General features: G+C 36.8%; 1 protein-coding gene across 1 annotated transcript in view; it reads right to left on the bottom strand.

The window, feature by feature from the left end:
- The window catches only part of side-IV (sidestep IV transmembrane protein), a 446,858-nt gene extending 431,555 nt beyond the window's left edge, over positions 1-15,303 (bottom strand). The window contains exon 1 of the mRNA XM_087358210.1: positions 15,202-15,303. The gene's annotated coding sequence lies outside the window, so the exon portion shown is untranslated. The remainder of the gene's footprint in view (positions 1-15,201) is intronic.
- Positions 15,304-19,796: the final 4,493 nt, after the last annotated feature.

Below are 19,796 nucleotides of genomic sequence, written 5' to 3'. Positions count from 1 at the left end.
GGTTCTTTAAAAGACGTTAATATAATGTTTACCAGATCGTGAACTTTCTGAGAAAAAAATTTACACGACAACACACGAACACTTGAAGTAAGCATATTTCGGGAATCCATTCTTTTCGGTGTTGTAATTTTTAACGTTCTTTACTATTACGTATTGCAGATACACATCTGGTGTTAGCAGGGGATATTAAATAATGAAAAAAACACTAGTTTTATTACCTACATAGTAATTTATAACTGGGGGCATTTTCCTACATTACACAGGGATAGAATTGACGAACACTACAGAACACCTCTGTAAGAAGACCGGTCATAGATTCGAAACCTGGATGTTCCTAGCATTGGTACTTTAGCTCTCGACATTTAGTCGAACTGAACAGGGTTACCAGCAATGATTTATGTTTACTTTACTGCTCACTATCACAGTGAATAAAAAGTAGGTAATATTTGCGTAAATATTTATGAACTAGGGAGATTACATAGCCTGTTTCAATTTCTGACGGACTTTTTTGAATATCGGAATTCGGTTCTTCCAGCGCAAACTTGTTTACTGTGTACAGTTAAGAGTCACAGTGCTATCAGGGAGTGACACATAAAATACAAGAACACCATGACACCTGGTCTCAGAATCTCCAGAGGGTCGCCAGTTTTCGTATGGCGCAGTGGTCGGTCGGGCGAAAGGATGGCGCTACGTTGCTTTCAAAGGAACTAAGATATATTGCTTGCAACAGCGTTCCCTAGATCCCCAGTGGAAGAAGGACTTAAATTCGGTTTAAACGTTATCAGTTTATTGAAAATGCCGTACCACAGCTTAGTAGACCAGACTCCAACTCCCTACCGAGGAGACCCGGGGTTCAATCCCGGGTAAATTCATGTAAGATTTGTTGCGGACAAAGTGGTACTGGTGTAGGCTTTATTCTGATTTCTTCGAGTTCCTACACTTATCGTCAATCCACCACCGCCCCATGGAGTTTGCGACAGCCCAGACTAAGCAGCACATCATAATACACACACGATACTTTGCTGGAGTATGGTTATCCAGTTTTCTGTTTTAATTATTTTTTGTAGACTGCAATATTTTGGGTTAGAACTTTCATAATTTAAAACAATGTCGTTGCATAAATTATTTCAGACACAAGAATATGTCCGCAAATTGATACAGAAAATTTTAAAAATATCTGCTGCTATACAACGTATCGCTTGGCTTTCTCCAATGTTTATGCTATCAGATGAAATTATAAATATAGAACGCCTGTTATTTTACAGTGTCGACCTACAAAGATGGGCGCTGGGATAGCTCAGTCAGTTCACAGACTAGAGGAGGAAATTCTTCTCTTAGCCACAACGTACATATCGTCTCCCCTACCCTGTGAGCACCGGAATTATTTTTTTCTATTAAATTAGCCGAGGCGTGAAGATACCATTCACCGCCTTCTAGTTCTGACGATAAGAACGTGTGGAGCTATACCCCACTTTCCCAATACGACTGCATGGGGTGACACCAGGAACAACTTTACCTTTCTATTACTTTTTGTTGCAAACAGATATAACACAGAACTACACCTTAAAGTTTTTACAGAACGGATGCAATTTTGCACATACAAAGACTAAAGAAACTTGATACAAAGCCATACAAAACCTAAGTATCACACATTTTGTTTTCGTTATGAAACAGTTTAAAACTTTACATTTTTCGAAGAGAACTAAAGGGAGAACAGCTTTAAGTGACCCAGCTTGGATACCTATCGACCCCGGCAGTATGTGTGACAAGGGAGGTTTCCATCATCATTCCCTCTTTCGTCTATATAAACATCAGGTCTTTATTTCATTTCTTCTCTTCCTTACCGCCTTCATTTTTCTCCTGTCTCCGTTTCACCTCGTGGCTTCAATTCCACCATGTCTCTGTGTTCATTCTCTCTCTGAGTGTCTAAGCCACCAGAATAACTTATGAGAGTTCATTTGTTACCTATATTCTTGTGTTTGCTCATTCTATTTTTTCGGGTCTGACAATGCGATGTTATCCTGCATTTTCTTGTCATTCTGTTCTCAAGAGATGTTCAAATCATTAAACAGTAGTGGGGGGGGGGGGGATATGTCGAACGTACAGAAACAGTAAAGTTAATACAGATGACAATGGTTATTTTTTCACGAATTTCTCAAGTAGAAGGCTAAACATTTACTTCATTTTTCACTATATACATAAGAAATGAATGTAAAACATGTTGTAATAAGACGAAGAGTCGATAAAAGTACAGACCTATCAGAAAAACTTGTCCTGGTAATCAACAAAAACATACTAGCTCTTTCCAAAACGTAATAATAATTTCGTTCGCAGGGTAAACGGACGTCAGAACAAAAACCCCGCAAGAAAGCTACACAGGTAAGCAAGCAGACGCTGCAAAATAATGTCCTAGTAACAGGTTATAATCACCCGAGTCACAAACACCGCCTCTAGAGACAGTACCAAGTAGACCCAGTGCCTTTTAATCACCCATTTGTTTAAAAACAATTTAATTACTAAGTCATAAATTATAATTACGTTAATTAATAAAATTAAAGATAATTAATCTTTACTTTGTACGATAGGTACGTAGGTCAATATGGAAACCTGACTTTGAATGAAACGTACTATGCGCAATGCAAAGACTCCCATCTGATCTATTAACTTAATTTCTAGGTGGTCTTGTGGCCTCTGTCCTTCAGGCATTTAAACCAACACGATGTATAGATTTGTTTCCAAATGTGTATTCCATGTCACGGTATTCTTGTTTTAATAACAGTAATAATACAAGGAGTATAATTTGGCGGCTGTGTTGGCTGCATAAATCGGTCTTTCCGTTATGTGCTATCACTGCGCCTGTTGCAGCTGATCTTACAGCGGCACAGCCGCCAAATACCCGCACTCTTTAAGACAAATAGAAATGTGAAGGTCTTTAGTGGAACATTCACTGGAACAATAATAGCCTAAACAAAATGTATAAGATGTCAGATTCCCATTTCTTATTATAGCTTATGAGTTTTCTAATGTATCAAGCCATCTAGATAAAAGCTATTCGAGGAAAAGTGGAGAACTAATGAAGTGTTCTTTCGACGAATACTGCTACATCAATCACTGATGTAAAACTATTTGCTGAAGAAGTCTTCATCAAGAACAATTCTAGGAAGACGAACTTCCCTAGGGAAGCTTCAAAATAAGTAGGATGAAGGAAATTACAAAAAAAGAGTCCCTCATCACGAAGAAATAAAATTCATTCCAGGAACCAATCACCGTTCAGAGTGCAATTAATATAAACATTGTACAAGTGTCATGTATCATTTCACTTAAAATGACAGTATTTATTTCCTGAATGAACTACCCTTGTAGAGAAAAACAATCACGATCAGAAAGTTTATCATGAAATCAGCCTTTGCGTCTTTAAAACCATTCACGGTTCCAATGTCTGTAAGAGAATAATTTTGCATTAAAAAGATTTTGTGCACAAATAAAATTAAGTTAAATATGGCCCATTTTTCAGATTGTTTCGTTTTATTAATTTTGTTAGAAGCTGGGCGCAAAACTTAGTCATACTTTTACGCTGACAATTAATATGTCTGTTCCTCAAAGTCATGAGTCCAGTTACATAAGACAGAAACACAACGGGCCCCTTCAGTCCAGACTTCCATCTTAACTCCGCGTCGAACTGCACTATTTACTCTCGTACAATCTCCGGTTCTCGAAATACTCGACAGTCACAGGTTTTTGAAATTACTTAATGTGTATTAAGCTATATAAGATAATATCTAAAATATATCAGTGCTCTTACATCAATGTCTGTTGGCTTCTAACATGAACAGTGAATTCTTAGTTAACTCCTGAAACTATTTCTGTTAATACACCTCAGACGCTAATTTAAATATTATAATTATCATTTATCAGTTGTCACTAACGCTATGAGTTAAGGAGCAGGCACGTAGCTTCTTCATTACTAGTACTGTCAGAGAGAGCTCAAACCCGAAACACTTAAGCAGGCAACATTTTATTTTGGATGCGCAAATAGGAAATATTCTGTGACATCGAATCACCAGTCTCATTTCACATTTATGAAACAAATGGCTCTGTTCTGAATTGTTGCGCCGTGTTATCTGGTAGAGATAATCATATTCGCCACTGTGAGAACCTGAAATCTCATTTGAGAAACAGATTCAAACATTGAAATTAAGGAAACAGTATACTGAACTATGAAATAACCTCAAAACTTCGATTATGAACTATCAAACATTTCAGAACGAAGAGACATTTTAAAACAGACTGGTATATAAACAACATACAAGAACAGCAATGCGAATTTTGAAAACGAAAAGACAAGAACTTGGAGACACCAAGAAAGAAGGAGAAATGCAATATCGCTGAGGAGGTGGGTAAAGGAGGAGAGGGCGCGGGGTACGGCATTGGAACGTCTTGGACGCGACATGCGTTTCAATTTGTCTCAGTACAAGTAAACTGTAGTTCGTGCAGGAAACAGCAATAAGACCAAAGCCCAGAGACACAGGAGATTGGTTGATTGGAATAGAGAAAAGGTCTGCGAAACACCTAACTTTATCTGAAAGAAATGTCAAACTGTAACATAGGCCCAAGTGACAACTTCAATGCATTTGCCTTCACGTTCCGACAATATAATAAACATTTTACTAACTCGATAGTCTAGAGCAGGGGTCGTCAACCCTTTTATACCAACCGCTCACTTTTGTATCTTTTTTGATGGTAAAATTTCCTTACCGACCACCGGTGCCGCACGTACTGCCCACCACCATGAAAGAGGTACAGCTCGAAGACTGAGTGATGGCCGCTGATAGCCCCCGCCCTCGTTATGCGCACTAAACTCGTGCCTTTGGCTACGGAGCCCATTCGTTGCTCCCTCGTCCACGAGTATACTTCGAGAAGTGTTCGGTGAATTATTATCTATATTCAAAGTTTAGAGATGGAATTCAAAAGTAAATTGCAAAAGCATATTTTAAAAAGTCAAACTCGCGAAGTTGTTAGCAAAGTATTCGATATATGGAGGAGGAACAAAATATGTAACAATGGACAAAAAACCCCACCGCCCACCATGAGAGCTTTAATCGCCCACTAGTGGGCGGTAGGAACCAGGTTGACGACCCCTGGTCTAGAGTAAGCATGTGTTATATTGAAGATGGCTGTCGTCTGGGTTCTTGTGTCAGTAGTCTGGTAGGAATTTTCACGAAGTTTCAGAGGTTCTTGCTGTCTCAGTCATCAGGGCGATGAGTAAGCCTTTTCATCGCCTTGATAGCGGAACCAGCAAAGACCTCTGCAATGCCCATCAACTACAACCAGACTACACGGTGTAACAGCACTAAAGACATCCATCTTCATATTCGCCCTCGTGTGATCCTAAAATATCAATATGCACAAATAATATTTATTTTTTATATTTCTGTATTTTCTTCAGAAAGTACCATTCTTATGATTTTCTATGAAGACTTAATTAATTATAAATCATACCTAAAGATAATAATCGCAAGTAATTCAGCAATTTACTGAGTATCTTTTTGTAATTTGGATCACTGACCTGTAGTTCACAATCGTCTAAAGAAAGTATTACACATGGCTTCCAAAACGAGAAAAATTAAGCAAAATAAATTATTTATTTAAAACATTTTATTGTTCCAATTATATAAGACTGTCGGAATACACACTACTGAACGAAACTTGGAAAGGAGATAATTTCCTTAAAGTCACTCATAACGGAAGGCAAGAAGGAACAAGTTCAAACATCAGCAGTCACTGTCCTGTCATTTCTTGGTCATAAAAAAAAATAAGCTCACTTGCACGCAAAACAAACGAAGCATTAAACTCGAAAAGCCAACAAGGCTGCACACAAAGGTACAACGCGATTTCGTTGTATATCATTTTACAAAAGCATTAATTCAGTGATGAAGCCATTGCAGTCAATATGAGAATTGAAATTATCACGTTCGTCCAGGCGACAATTTTGATCTTCTGGGTTTAATGTCGTGCGGAATTGTAGGTGGATATCAACGTTAAGGAGTAAAATTGGTGTCCCATTAAAAAAACTGTAACGTTTCAATAAATTTCATAAAAATATGTTCAATCGTTATCGAATTGGAGCATGCGTAGAGATATGGTAAAGATAATATCCCAGTTTTCCAACTTTCAGTTGCAAAAAAGCGCCAACACGAGTTGTTTAGAAAGTCCTGCATGAACTTAAATGTCTTTATACCACTTAATATTCCAACTCTATTAACAACGTTGTTCATAAGGACACAAAAGATTCCCTCTGGTTAAGAAATTTCCTGGCTTTATTATGGAACTAGATGGCTCATTATTGTGTTCATAAAAGCCCTAAATTAGCCCCTACTACGACAAAAATTAATCCAGTTGCTCCAAACTTTCCACAATTTCGAAATATTTACTGGCTATCTTTATATTATAAAATTGTTATACATTCGAAAAAGAAAGCGCAAACATTTGCTTGAAATATTTTATATCACCGCAAACGAAAATAAATACTTCTATTAAATTCAGTGCTATCAATCTCGTGTCGTAAGTTGTATATAAAACGACTAAATTAAGTGATCTTATACACAACAAATTATTTTCACCTTTATACGGATGAAAGAAATCAATAAAATACTACACAGGGCTTTAAAATGAAATGCATGTTTCTTTTCCAAGATTTCGTGACTTAAAATGAAGAGTAAGGTTATTTTCATAAATTCTCTGACAGGGTTAACAAACACCACTTCCGTGACTCTGTTCAAACAAAAAAAACCACTTGTGTCATATTACCTTAACATCACTGGATTAGCTATAATCAAGTTCTCAAACTTATGACGTTTTAACATCTTGTAATTTTCTTCAACCTATGATGAACAGTAATGAAGAGCATGAAATGTTATTCTTTCACATCGCCAAGTAATTTTCTTCTACAGAATAAACCATTTGCTCGACATATATTGAAAGAAATTTTAAAGCTACTTATTCTTCTTGAAATTTATAAAACCACACACAATCCGGCCGGCCTTCAATTCATTCACCCGCATCTAAAAAAGTCAAGCTTTTAACAGATTCTGATTTTATTTGACACACGGGCCCTTCTATTACATAAATATTTCCAGGTGTAAGATTAATTCGGTTTGGTTGATTTCAAGGGCCATTTTACTTTACAAGTTTAAGCAAAATGTTAAGTACCTCTGTTTTCAGTCCTTTGGCATTTTAATAAAACTTGATACTTTCCTGTTCTATTTTCAAGATTAACGATATGTACGCTTGTTTCAAGTTACGTGTCACATTATTTTAAGAGTTGAATTTATTTTTTGATAATTCTCGCAAAATTATTCACACGAAAGAAAAATTGTAAAACCGACTAATTGGTTATTTTTTATAATTTAAATAACTATGTATTTATTATTGTTACTACATTGTACTGTCTCTTTATTTGGTAACAGTCAATCTGCAGCACATATTACAAAATTGTAATTACGTCAGTGCCCTGATATTAAAATTAACAAAAAGAAACCGACTTCTTTTAGCTGTCCAAGTATCTTCACTTATCGTTAATAAAGTTACGAATAAATAATGACTTTCCGTGTTAAACTAATATAATTTCTCTCTAATTTACAGAAAAGAAGAGAAAGGTTAGGTGGAAATTAATTTTCTATAACAAATCCTACTGGGGATACTGGAAACGTCCCGTTCTTCATGTGCCTGAGCACTGCGGGTCCCAACTTTTCGTTGGCTTTAATCTATAGACATTCGGTAGGACTCCTTGGACGAGGGGTCGGCCCGCCGCAAAGCCTCTACCTGTACACAGGACAGCACAAACACAGAAAAACGCGGACAAATATCCATGGCTTGAGCGGGATTCGAATCCACGGTCCCAGCGACCAAGCGGCACAAGGCCCACGCCTCAGACCGCGCGGCCACTGCGGACCCCCAACAAATGCTACACAGGTACAAAATGTATATTCGAATTTGAACCAGCGTCATCCTTCCAGGATATTATACATTTACGCTCATTCCTTCAACAGACTACCAACAGATAATTTTAGGTACAGGAAAGACTTTGAAAATATTCCGACCTATAATGAGCAAACACTAAAGAAACACGATTAATTTTTCCCTAGTAAAACTCGTAAATAGAGCGCGTCACTGTTTGTACTTTTCATTCGGCATTACTTTGACATTCGCTTCGAATTTAAGCAGCTTACCTTCGATAAGATTTTAGAGGCCGTTGTAAAAGCTCGCAATCTTAAATTGTAGATAATATTTAACAAAAATATAATTAATAAGAAGACAAACATAAAGATGTAAAATCAAGCGAAATTCAGGACACAAACAAAGAGACACAGTATTAAACGTAGCAGTCAAACGAGTGAATATAAATAGAAAACTTGTTTCGATCTGTATTCTGTGAGCATTCACATAAGCATACGTAATTGACTCACAAGAAAATCGAACAAATTTCAACACCTTTCAAAATAATAATGAGGTACATGTCCAGGTTTCTGTGGGCTGACGGTGGTCTTGGCTCCCATTTGTATTTAGACTGCATTCATGCTGTATATATTTGCGCACCTGTGTTTGTATGTGTGTGTAAAAAGAGAAAGAAAAGATGTTGTCTCTATTTATATTCCTTGCCTCCCATTCCTATGCCATCCTGGATGAAATAACCCTTTGGAGAATATAAGGTAAAGTAATCCTATTGTTATGAGAATCACTTCCATTTTAAATATCTTTTACTTTATTTTTGTCAAGTCCAACAACTTGGTTACCTTGGCCAAACACCAGGCACAGAAACAGAGAAAGAGTAAAAGGGGTAAGGGTGTGAGTTTGCGTGTACTCTCAGATGGCTCCCTCAAGACTTACCCCAAGTTGCTATTACTTCTCTTTGGTTGAACTATATATCCATGCTTTATGGTCCATTACGTGTGCATGCCTGCTTATACAGCGGAGAATATAGAGAAAAGTATAGGCCCTATATTGGTGGTTTGGTCTATAAAGCCACCGGAAAGCTATAGACTCGTCTAATGGAATGCATACGCCAGTAACACAAACTAAAGAAGGCAAATAAGGTTATAATAAATTCAAAACTAAAAATAATTATGCAATATTAATCAGTGATCTTCTATGTTCCTGTCCAGACCTTGTTATTCAATTTCCAATATATCAGATCTTACATCTATACTAAATTAAATTAAAAAGCATCGATATGTCTATTGTGATGCTAACTAACTAGATGGCTCACCGAACTCGAAGGTTCATCATCTTATTAACCAAAGCCCTCCACCGGACCCTGTCCTGGGCCAACATGCTTTACGTTAAAAATAAGTTTAGAAATTTAAATTGTTTGAGGTTCTTGTAAAGTAAGTAAAAACTTATGGTGCTAAAAAGAGGGAACATAGACCCAGACTGCAAGAAAATATAAGGAAACAAATAATTATAGATAAATATTGTAACCGAAACTCAATTGCTACATCTGACCAATACGCGGCAGAGCAGCGATTTTTAAATAACAGCTATTTGTCCAAGTCTCCAACCAATTGTGTGTTTGTTTACAGCAGGATCTTTCTTGGGTGAGACAGAGAATAGCACATCGATCATTGGTCGGATAGTCGCACTATTTGAGACAAGCTTGGCTATTCTACAGATCTTGGTCACGGAGATGGAGTGGGACGATAGAATACGTCGACTAGAAACTAGTGAAATATTTCTGGTACTTTTGATGTCTTCCAAAGCAATACGCGTAGCAAATCAGCAACTTAATGGGGACTCATCCAATGCAAAAAAAATTACCTGTGTACTATGACACTGAGACCCGTTTCGGCATTAAGATTTTGTCTACTGACATATACGAGCAAAGGAAACCACTCCATTTCATCCACTGTTTCATAAAAAATAACTAATGTTAATATGAGAAAGCTTTAATCTGGCGAGAGAATCAAAAAGCAAATCTCAATGGCTGCGCTATCTAACGGGCAAGTACTAGCTGCTTTGATGCTGAATTTATGGGTTCGAATCCCACTCAAGGCATGTAATTTATTCACAGTATTTTGTGTGGGTTTTTTTCCAGTGTATGCAGTACTTGCGTCTAGTAGACCCCTTGTGCAAGGAATTTGCCATCTGTCGAAAAACGGACTTAAAACCTTCAATAAGGAGGCTACCAAGTTTCTCCGAAAACGTTAGACCCCCAGGGGAATACATTCATAAATATCTTTCTAACCAAGACATCTTCATTTTGCCTACTGATTGTAGAATATATTCCTTCACAATAATTAAGAAATTTTAATCGGAAAAACTGATTTGAATGGGACACATTAGATTAATTATACTGAAATACCCCAGCTTAAAATACAATCCGCAACGAATATGCGCTCTTGGCACAGAAATCATGTGATATCCCTACAGAATAGTTAATATTATTAAGTACAAGTAACATAAAACATAAAATTAACAGGTGTAAAACATAATTTTTTCGAACAGTTATCAACTTGCAGCGTTTCCCGGTCTTAACAGTGTTTTGAGTGTGTAATAAAATTGCACCTTAGGTTAGGCTATCTTTAGTTAAACTGGTAAAGGATCTCGTATCATAAACTAGTCTAACCTAAGGTAGACGTATAACTCTGTTATTCTTGAAGAAGAGTACCGCTAGACCGAACACTGCCACAATTATTTGAGAATAGATCTCATAAATACTACAAAAGAAGAAATGAATAACCGTGGAAATATTACATTATTTTAGAATCTGTAAAATAATTTCATTCGCGAAAGCAGTCCCTATCGTAAAGCTTCAGTACGCCTCCTTTAAAACCTCCCTGTCTCTCTTTTCTGCCCCTCCTACTCTTTTGTTTTGTTTAGGTTAGCAGTAACTGTACAAGACCAGACATAATGATTTATCTCCCCTATGGAGGGTCAGTATATACATAAACACGCTCCCCCTAAAAAATTCACATAATTTATAACGTTCTGCTTTAGAAAACAAACGCTTATCTTTAAGGTTGCTTACGTTTAGAGAATTCTCCGTTTATTTTTATGCAGATTCTACCATAGGGAACACCAATAAGTAACACCTTTTTGTAGCACTTTTCCATTCTTTGTATCTGTAGTCTGCCCATGTCAGATATAAAACATACGCAGTTTTGTTTTTCTCTGAAAGTGACGTGAAAGAGGGCGGATATAGACATCTCAGATGAATCACACATTTCAAAATCCGGCGAGGGAAGGAAAAAAGAACGAAGAAAGTTTCTATAACAGTGATTGATTCATATGCAGTAATCAATATTTCTTGCTGAAGGAATCTCAACTACATATGTTGAAAACTTTATTGTTAGAACTATTACCCACATCTTTGTACTGAAAATTTAATTTCTAAACTAACATTAAATTTTCTTCAATTTGTATTTCTTATTGTTTTACATTAAATGACATTAATTTAGATGTTTCATTGTTGATTACGCAATTCAGGTGTGCTTGCTGCCTCAATCATCGCAACATCCCAGAAGCCAGCCATCTTTATTCTCGTCGCCGTGAGAAACTGACAAGTCTCTCAGAATAAAATACTGTTTAGGATTTGAGGTTTTCACGGCGGTGGGTCTGAAAATGGCTGTCTCCAACATCAGGGCACGCCCTGATGTTGGAGACAGCAAGGGCCACTGAAACGTTGGTAAACTCCTACCAGATTACACGGCGAAACAACTCAAAAGACAGCCATCTTCATAAAATACTGTTGTTCTATATAATGTAACTAATTCTTTCACGAATAGACGAGAGCCCTGGGTGTACGCTAATAGTAAAATAAGGAATTAAGGTACTCCTATCCACAATGAACGACCACGGTCTCTCAAGAATTCAGGACTTGGATGAGCAAAACTGAAAAATTAAGAGAATATGCAGAATGTTTCACAAAAATTGTCATAAATATTTAATTATAGACGTATGTGGATACTTGAATACTTTCTGATGTTTGAGACAAGATCTGGAAGCCCTAGGAATAACCACATGTTTTTAATCAAGAAATCTAACGACATTAACATATCTCTGTTCGGGTTAAGACAGAATCTTGCAAGTAAAGCCTCCCATTGAGAGTATGAAGGTTTCTGGACGCGTTAGACAAGCGATAGCATGATTGATGAATATGAGCGTATTCAGAATGGGCCTCAGTGCGTATGCATATTACATGTGAAGTTGACAACGATTCCTGAAGCGTGAATGCGAAGTCTTTCACACCCTGTCACAGGATTATCTATCACAAACTTCAACATCAATAAAACACTAGCAACATCAGAGTAGCATTAGTAAATAATGCCGCAGGACCTTCAAAATAAAATAACGATCCACTGAGGGTTTACCTAGCTTGAGAATATATCTGTATATGTTGAAGAATATTCTGTTCATAAGATTCAGAAATATTCATCATGAATATCGACGAATTTATATGCACAGATGTTAAGTCTGTTCTCTGAGTTTGTGTCAATAAACGGTTTGGTGTAACAGTAACGTCTCGTATTTATACTCAGAAGGTGGCAGGTTCGAATCTCTCCTGAGCCATTAGCTATCATGAATAAGGTTCCAGTGGGCATTCTCAGACCCCTCTTGACAATGTCGAGATATTAAAATAGACCACAATATAAGTCTTTAACTCTTCGATGCCGAAGCTAATCTAAATAGTGTTTCGGAATTCAGTCCGTACTGCAAAGAAAACACGAAACTTCTGTATTATACAGTTCAAGTGGTCAATGCTGTTTACAGAAATAATGCCTGTTTACACTGAGAGTCGCACAAGAGCCATAAACACAAAATAAAGAGCTAATGATTATTATAGCAGCTGGTGTTTATAGTTACCATTAATCCCAATGTGTTAAACCCATACCACGTACTGTGTGTCTGATATGCCACTGTCCGCTCTTTAATAGTTAATGCCCCTAAATTACATCAGATACTGTAATGACGTAACTATTTCAATACTTAACTATTACCATTTATGATTCAGGTGAAAACTGGCTGAAAATTTAAGCTTTGTTTATCGAGAAAAAATGCTTTTAATGTTGGTGGGACGTAAATTACGGCAAGCAGTCATTCATTACGAAGATGGTGGACAGATACACACTGCTTGATCCGAGAACCATCAAAAGCTGTCATATGAAATTAATGATGAGTTCTGTATCAAACGCATTAACTGATTGAGTCTGGCTTAATGTTCGGTTTCTCAGAACCGCTGATAGGTTGTCGAATACCAATCAAATTACCTGGTCAAATCCCAGGTTTAACGCCTTATTCCTATGGGAATGGGTCAAATATGAATTTTACAAAGGAAAACCGCGGTCCATTAAGAATGTTCAAAATAAAATTGATCTTATTATTGATAATATATATTATCAAAAGACTTCTTAAGAAAGTGCATTACTTAAAGATTACAGAACTGTTGGATAGTATTTGAGGCTATACTGAATTTAAAAAGTAACCGGTAATAAGTAATCACCAATTTAGCAACAAAAAAAATGTTAATATTTTCTAAATCTGAGAGACTAATAATACTTACAAAGAGGGGAATGTCTTATCAGAGTTGGTATGGACTGAACTACTAGTACAGCATCGCTAATCCTTTGAAGCATAAAACATAAACAAATAATGTTTCACCTAAAACTTCAGTTCAAGTCTAAATGAAAACATTAGGGGTTTTCATTCCAATGATAAACTATTACGTAGATAATAATAGCTCTTCAGTTTAAGATTCATATAAAATCTATACATCGTGAACAACATTCAGTTGCTGAATGTAAAAGCAGGAGGTAAACATAATTACCACTTTGATTTAGAGTATATAAACCACGCAAGAAGCCATCTTCCATCACATCGTTTCTTTCTGTTATTATTTTTACAATTTCACAGTTACCAGTATCTGAAGACAGGGTTCTGAGGAGAATATTTGGACGTAAGTGGAATTAATAGGAGAACGGAGAGAAATCCAAGAATATTCTAAATTTGAAGTCTTAGACATATTTATTAGGATAATTATGTGAAGAATAATGAGACGGGTGAGACATCTGTCAAATATGGGAGACCTAGGCATAAATGGTAGGTTAATAATAAGACATCGTTTGAGAGGATGTAAAACCAATTCGCTTGGGTCATTGCAGGAACCACTGACGGACTCTTTCAAACAGTATCATAAACATTAATGTTCCATAACAGATAGCAAATTTTTGATTAGCAGGACTAGTATACTGTAAATAAGGGCTCTGCAACAAGTAGTTAGTTACTTAGTTAATATCAACGACTAAAATAAGTATACGATGTAAATATAGACTTCGTCAACAATTTTAAAATTACTAATAAACTAAAATAGCAAAACACAACTGAGGTTTCATTATGAGAGCATTGAACATTGGTTTAATATTAAATCGATCTCATAAAACAAAATTTCTCTCACGCACATGGGAGATTTTACTATTAACACACTCAATACGGCTGTATTTATTTCATTAGGGTAATGAATCTAATCGAATTTCTTAATATAAAAAGAAAATAGAACGGAAAAGACTGTTATAGTGAAACAAGAACAGTTAAGACAAGACAAAGGAGGAAACTGTTTTAAATGGATGACAGGTCAGTAAACGATGAAGAATAGCAATTAGTTACACCTCCACATAGCATCAAACCTTCAGAAACTGAACGAATTTACGGTTCATACAAATTGCTTTTACTTTGTAGTGAATAAATGATGCAATTTATTAGTGGCAAATATAGAAGACAAAGTGTTGATTAAAGTTATATTTAACTTTGATACCGGAGATAAGAATACGACGACACAAACAAATAAGGTGTACTATCGATTAACTGACGCTGTTTTAAACAGCTATCCAGCTTAACCGCCTTTTCTCCGCGGGTTTCCTCACTTACAGCAATTCTAACAATCAGATGGTTCACAGCCTATGTATAACTTACAGAGTAATACATTTCAGATCCCCGTTTTTGCTTATCTGTAACTTAAACCATACATCATAGCGACTACAGGTTTAAGAAAGTTTCCTGACTGGCGAAACATTATTATTATCGCATAAATCTGTGGTGGTCTGACCTGTCGGTGCTTGTTCATACTTGAATTTACGAATGTACCTTCCCCATTCAACCAACACATGAATGATCTTTCGAAGTGTCCAATTGATATTATCAGTACGTACTTACGTCTCGTGGCTTCTGACATCGAATCAATTGATGTGGAATGATCTTGTCAGCAATGGTCATGTCACACGAAAGGCCCTCATTTGCAAGGCCAGTCACAGGCACCTGAAAATACACTGACTGTCACTTTCTTCGTATGACATTTTGCTATAATCATTCTGACAGAGAAAAATATTAAACATCGATGCAACAACAGGCACAATTTATGTTTACAGCATAAATGAACCCTATGGTTACTCAGCAGTTTTCTCCGTCTCCCTATTAATTTCTCGTTCTTACGGCCAAATGATTGTCCTTAGTATCCTTTCCTCAAACAACTTCGATCTATGTTCGTCTCTTAGCCCGGGTGTAAACCATGGCGACTGGGAGCTGCAACTACGCTCTAACTCCACCGCAACTGAACAAACCACGTGAAGTAATATGGTGCAGCTTACACCTGGGGAACCCGACCGCAACTGGAGGAAGGTTAGAAAATTAACTGCGAAAAAACTCGGCATCCAAACTTCCTGTAAGTTAATTTCCCGTCCAGTTGTACAACTTAGAGTGGAGTAGAAATATCTTTGAGAAATAAATTCGTTCAATTAAGTTAACAGGATCCTTGCTTATACGAGAAGTGTAGTCCAGATCAATTATTCTAGGCGAGACAAAACTGACCATGAGTGGTGCAGGATTCAGCAGTAAATGAAGGGGTGAGTACAGTTCCTCCTCTTTTGGTTATTATTTCTCCCCTCCTCTAACGCCATCACTGGATAACAATGGATCAACACACATAGCGTCGCTTATCGTGAACGAAGGCACTTTCCTTTGAAAAACTATTGAGTAACTGACGCATAATCCGTTTTCTCTATGAGCACGCATTCAAGAAGAAGTTTTCCCACCGAAAAATGCGAATACTTGACGATGAGTTGCAATTTCCATCTGCTTTCGTGTACACCCGGCCTTACAGCGAGGAAAAAAAGTTTTACCTACTGTTCGCGACTGTAATCTTGAGACTTGCGGCGTGAGGAAGTGGGGTGAAGGGGGAAGGAGTAAAGACATCGTCTGCTATACAGGAGCCTTTAACGCTTCGGACTTCCTGCATTCCTTGCAAGTCTCAAGATTACAGTCGCGAAACAGTATACAGATCAGCAGACAAATTATATTTCTGAATATTTTCATGTTACTTTTATAGATATTTAATGACAGTGAACATTTCCAAATGTAATTTGCCCTCATAGTCTTCGAGTAAGTAATTTTGATCTGTTACTGCCATTCCCAGATATATGACCTTGTCACATGTTCAATAAATATGTCACATATTTATATTTACTATTTTGTCGCAATAGAAAGACGGAATTGAGCCGCCAATGAATATCTCCCTCCTGTATTCAAGTCATCTGACAAAGGTCAGCACAGATTCCGTCCCTTTCGACCGGCGATCAAAAGCTAACTGACTAGGTGCAGGTATCATACGTCATGTATGACGTGGCAGGGCGATGTGCATTTGTGTGGCTGTCAAGCAGAGGTGGAATCCAAGCGTAATGAAGTGGGGCATGTAATGACAATTTCTCATTCAACCAACAGCTCGTATCACCAATGACTGGCGTTTCGGTAGCAGATACAATTTTATCAAACGATCATTCTTAGGCTTATATTGAGCAGATGGTTTGTCAATGATGAGGGTCTAAATAAAACCCGTTATATAATTTTTACTTTTCACGTTATCTGCCTTCCGTTTATAGCAGTATTCGTTCGTAACTGTGTTGAAGCTTCAACAAACACAGCGTCGTAACTGTCGCATTTCAATATAAATCAGCATGGAGCACTTAAGATAATGTGAGCAACATTGCTTGTTTGCAATAACCTAGACCTAAACCTAAATCTAAGCTTATATCTAACTTAACTTTGGATCACTTTTCTAAAATCTACTTCAAAATCCTAATCTTCCCCCCTCTTTCTGTCACTATCCACCCTTCACACTTTAAGAACTGGATGACAGATAAAAAGAAAGGTCCCACAATTTTTACGCTAAAAACTGGGCATGTTCCTTCTTATATTGATGACAATACGCAGTGGCAAATCCATTCAAAGAATTTTTGTTCGAGGAAAAAAGAAATCTCTAAAAATTGCATAGCATATGTAACGAATATTTCCGTACTATTATTTCAAAATTGTTTATATGATTTTTGAAAATTAAATACCTATTAACAAGTGCGCAGTAAGACGTATTCTGCAATGTAGATATCGGTGCACCAAAATGAAATCCAGATTCATCTGCAATGGAAATCCTGCTCGGCACACAGGAACCAGCCTGCAAGTGGCCTGGTCAGTGACTGCAAGGACGCTTGCACGCGGTATACCACATCGTCCGCCAGAGGCCTACTTGTACATGGACAAAATAATATCACGCTTTCAGCTGTTTTCATATTTTTCCTTTAAGTTTATTTATGTGCACCTGACACTGCAATAAATATCAAAGTTACTCGATTAAAAAAAATATAGTCAAGTTGTGAACACAACATGAATAATATCCTTTTCATTAACCTATGTCTGTAACCACACCTTCGTCTTCATATAACCATAAATCTTAGCAATCACACCCACCAATACACAATATGACGTTCATGACGTCAGAGAATATGCCGCTGACATATCCAAAGGTCATCTGAAACGAAGGGCAACTGAAGATAACCGAGTCTAATTTTAAACTGAAAGATTTATGGTTGAATTACAAAATCATTGCCGACAATTTTACCGAAGACGAGTAATAATACGTCAAAGGGCAAAACGTTTCCGATTAGAACAAAAATTAGGGAGAGTTGCTAGTCGCGTTCTGTAGTCCAGTCAGTAAAACTCTGTTCTGTAAATGAAATAAATTCATTTCTTAATGGTGCAGGAAGATTCAGAATCTGAAATCTATAATTTCGAAACAGCGGGCTATATGTTATTCTGGGCGCACAATGCATCATGTAATGACCCACATGAAATATTACCTTCGCGTAAGGATACGAACGTTAACGACAGAAAAATCTTTGGATGCCTGAAATTCTTAAGAAATGTTTCTCAAAATATTCCTTCTCACCCGTGAATTCCTATAGCGACAAAAGAGTTCATACTTTCTCAGATATGTTTAAAGCAAGGTTCTGAGGTTGTCAGTGGGCATTTTCATGCCTAGACTGAATTTACCAAAGTATTTACAAATCTAAAATTTTGTCTTTTTTTAAGTGATATAATTCTTTTCATTATTTTAGGTTCTCGCTGACGATTACAAGGCCTTTCGCTGGCTTCTAAGAATGGAGTGAGAAACGGAAATAGAAAAGGCGAAATGATGGAAGACAGAAGTAAGATTGTGAGGAACAGTAAACATTCCGGTTAAGATGAGTGATGCTGTGAGCAGCTGGACAGGTGTTTCCGGCTGTTTGTAGCGGCTGTATAATCAGACGTTGCCTCATAAGACAAGTGCTGTTAGACACGTAAGAGTTAGTACTACTCACGTGACAAAAATAAATACTTCCCTTTCGTCAAAGTTTTTGTTTCAGAGATCAACGGATTACAATTAAATCATATGCAGTGTATCTACTCTGAGTTAGCTTTTAAAAATGAGACTGAAATCAACGAAAAAATGTTAAACGTGAAGCAGTATCTGGAAAACAAGTTGAAAGCAAAAGGTTAATTTACGATGTGGGTATTTGAGTTAATGTTTTAAACTCCATACATGAATTAAAATATCAAATCTGATTTTGACAAGGCCGTCATCTGTGAATTACTAGCAGGCACAATATTCCAGAACCATATGTTTTGGATATCGGTGTATTCAAAAACAGTTTATTTTACATGCAATTAAGCCCCTTGTTTCTTTTACTTTCCCAACGATGTTAGCTTTTCAGATAACCTGACTTCAAAGGCTAATTTCATAAGATGAAATTCAGTTTATACAGCCCATTCATCGCCACACCCTACCTCTTAAGTCGTATTTAATATTATTCTCCCATCTAAGCCTACTTTTTCCAACTAAAATTTCTATATATTTCTCATACACGTTTAGTTTAAAGTTGCAATAAAGTTTCTAGTGTTAAAGCAGCAAAGCTATGAAGAACACTTCCCAAACTTCAGGAAGTCCACATTCATCGAACCATAAAGGAAATAAGATTACATTCTGAAACGCGGCTTATGGTGCATTTTTTTATTAAGCTCCCCAAATGAAAGCAAAATGTTGTAGACAAATTCTTTTCAATTCATAACTGAAGTGAAGATGCCACATTCTTACTTTACAATGAAGTTAGATCGTAATATAAATGATGGAATAAAAATAACGATGACGCTTAAGGATAGTAGAAAGCGTTAGAATGTTCTGATATAAGAACAAATGGAAGTGAGAAGCGATTCAAAAGACCCTGCAGACATATATGTGTCTAGATACACGTGACTTGTGCATTCAGAGGGGAGTTTGAAAAGCTGTATGCAATGTGCACAGAATTTAATAACAAATAAGTGAACGATGTTGAACATGAAACGAACAGTCAGTTTAGGGCGTGAAATTGCCATGAAATTGCTGAGTTATTCCATGACCTGACCCTACAGAGAATTAAAAGAATGGTAACTGAGTGTCTGAGTCTTCC

Source organism: Zootermopsis nevadensis, unplaced genomic scaffold (assembly GCF_977971745.1).
Source record: "Zootermopsis nevadensis isolate Lab colony 2312 unplaced genomic scaffold, Znev_1.0 Znev_ptg000029l, whole genome shotgun sequence".
Classification (NCBI taxonomy): Eukaryota; Metazoa; Arthropoda; class Insecta; order Blattodea; family Termopsidae; genus Zootermopsis; species Zootermopsis nevadensis.
The sequence above is the reverse complement of the archived record's forward strand: the minus strand, read 5'-3'. Positions and strand labels throughout refer to the sequence as shown.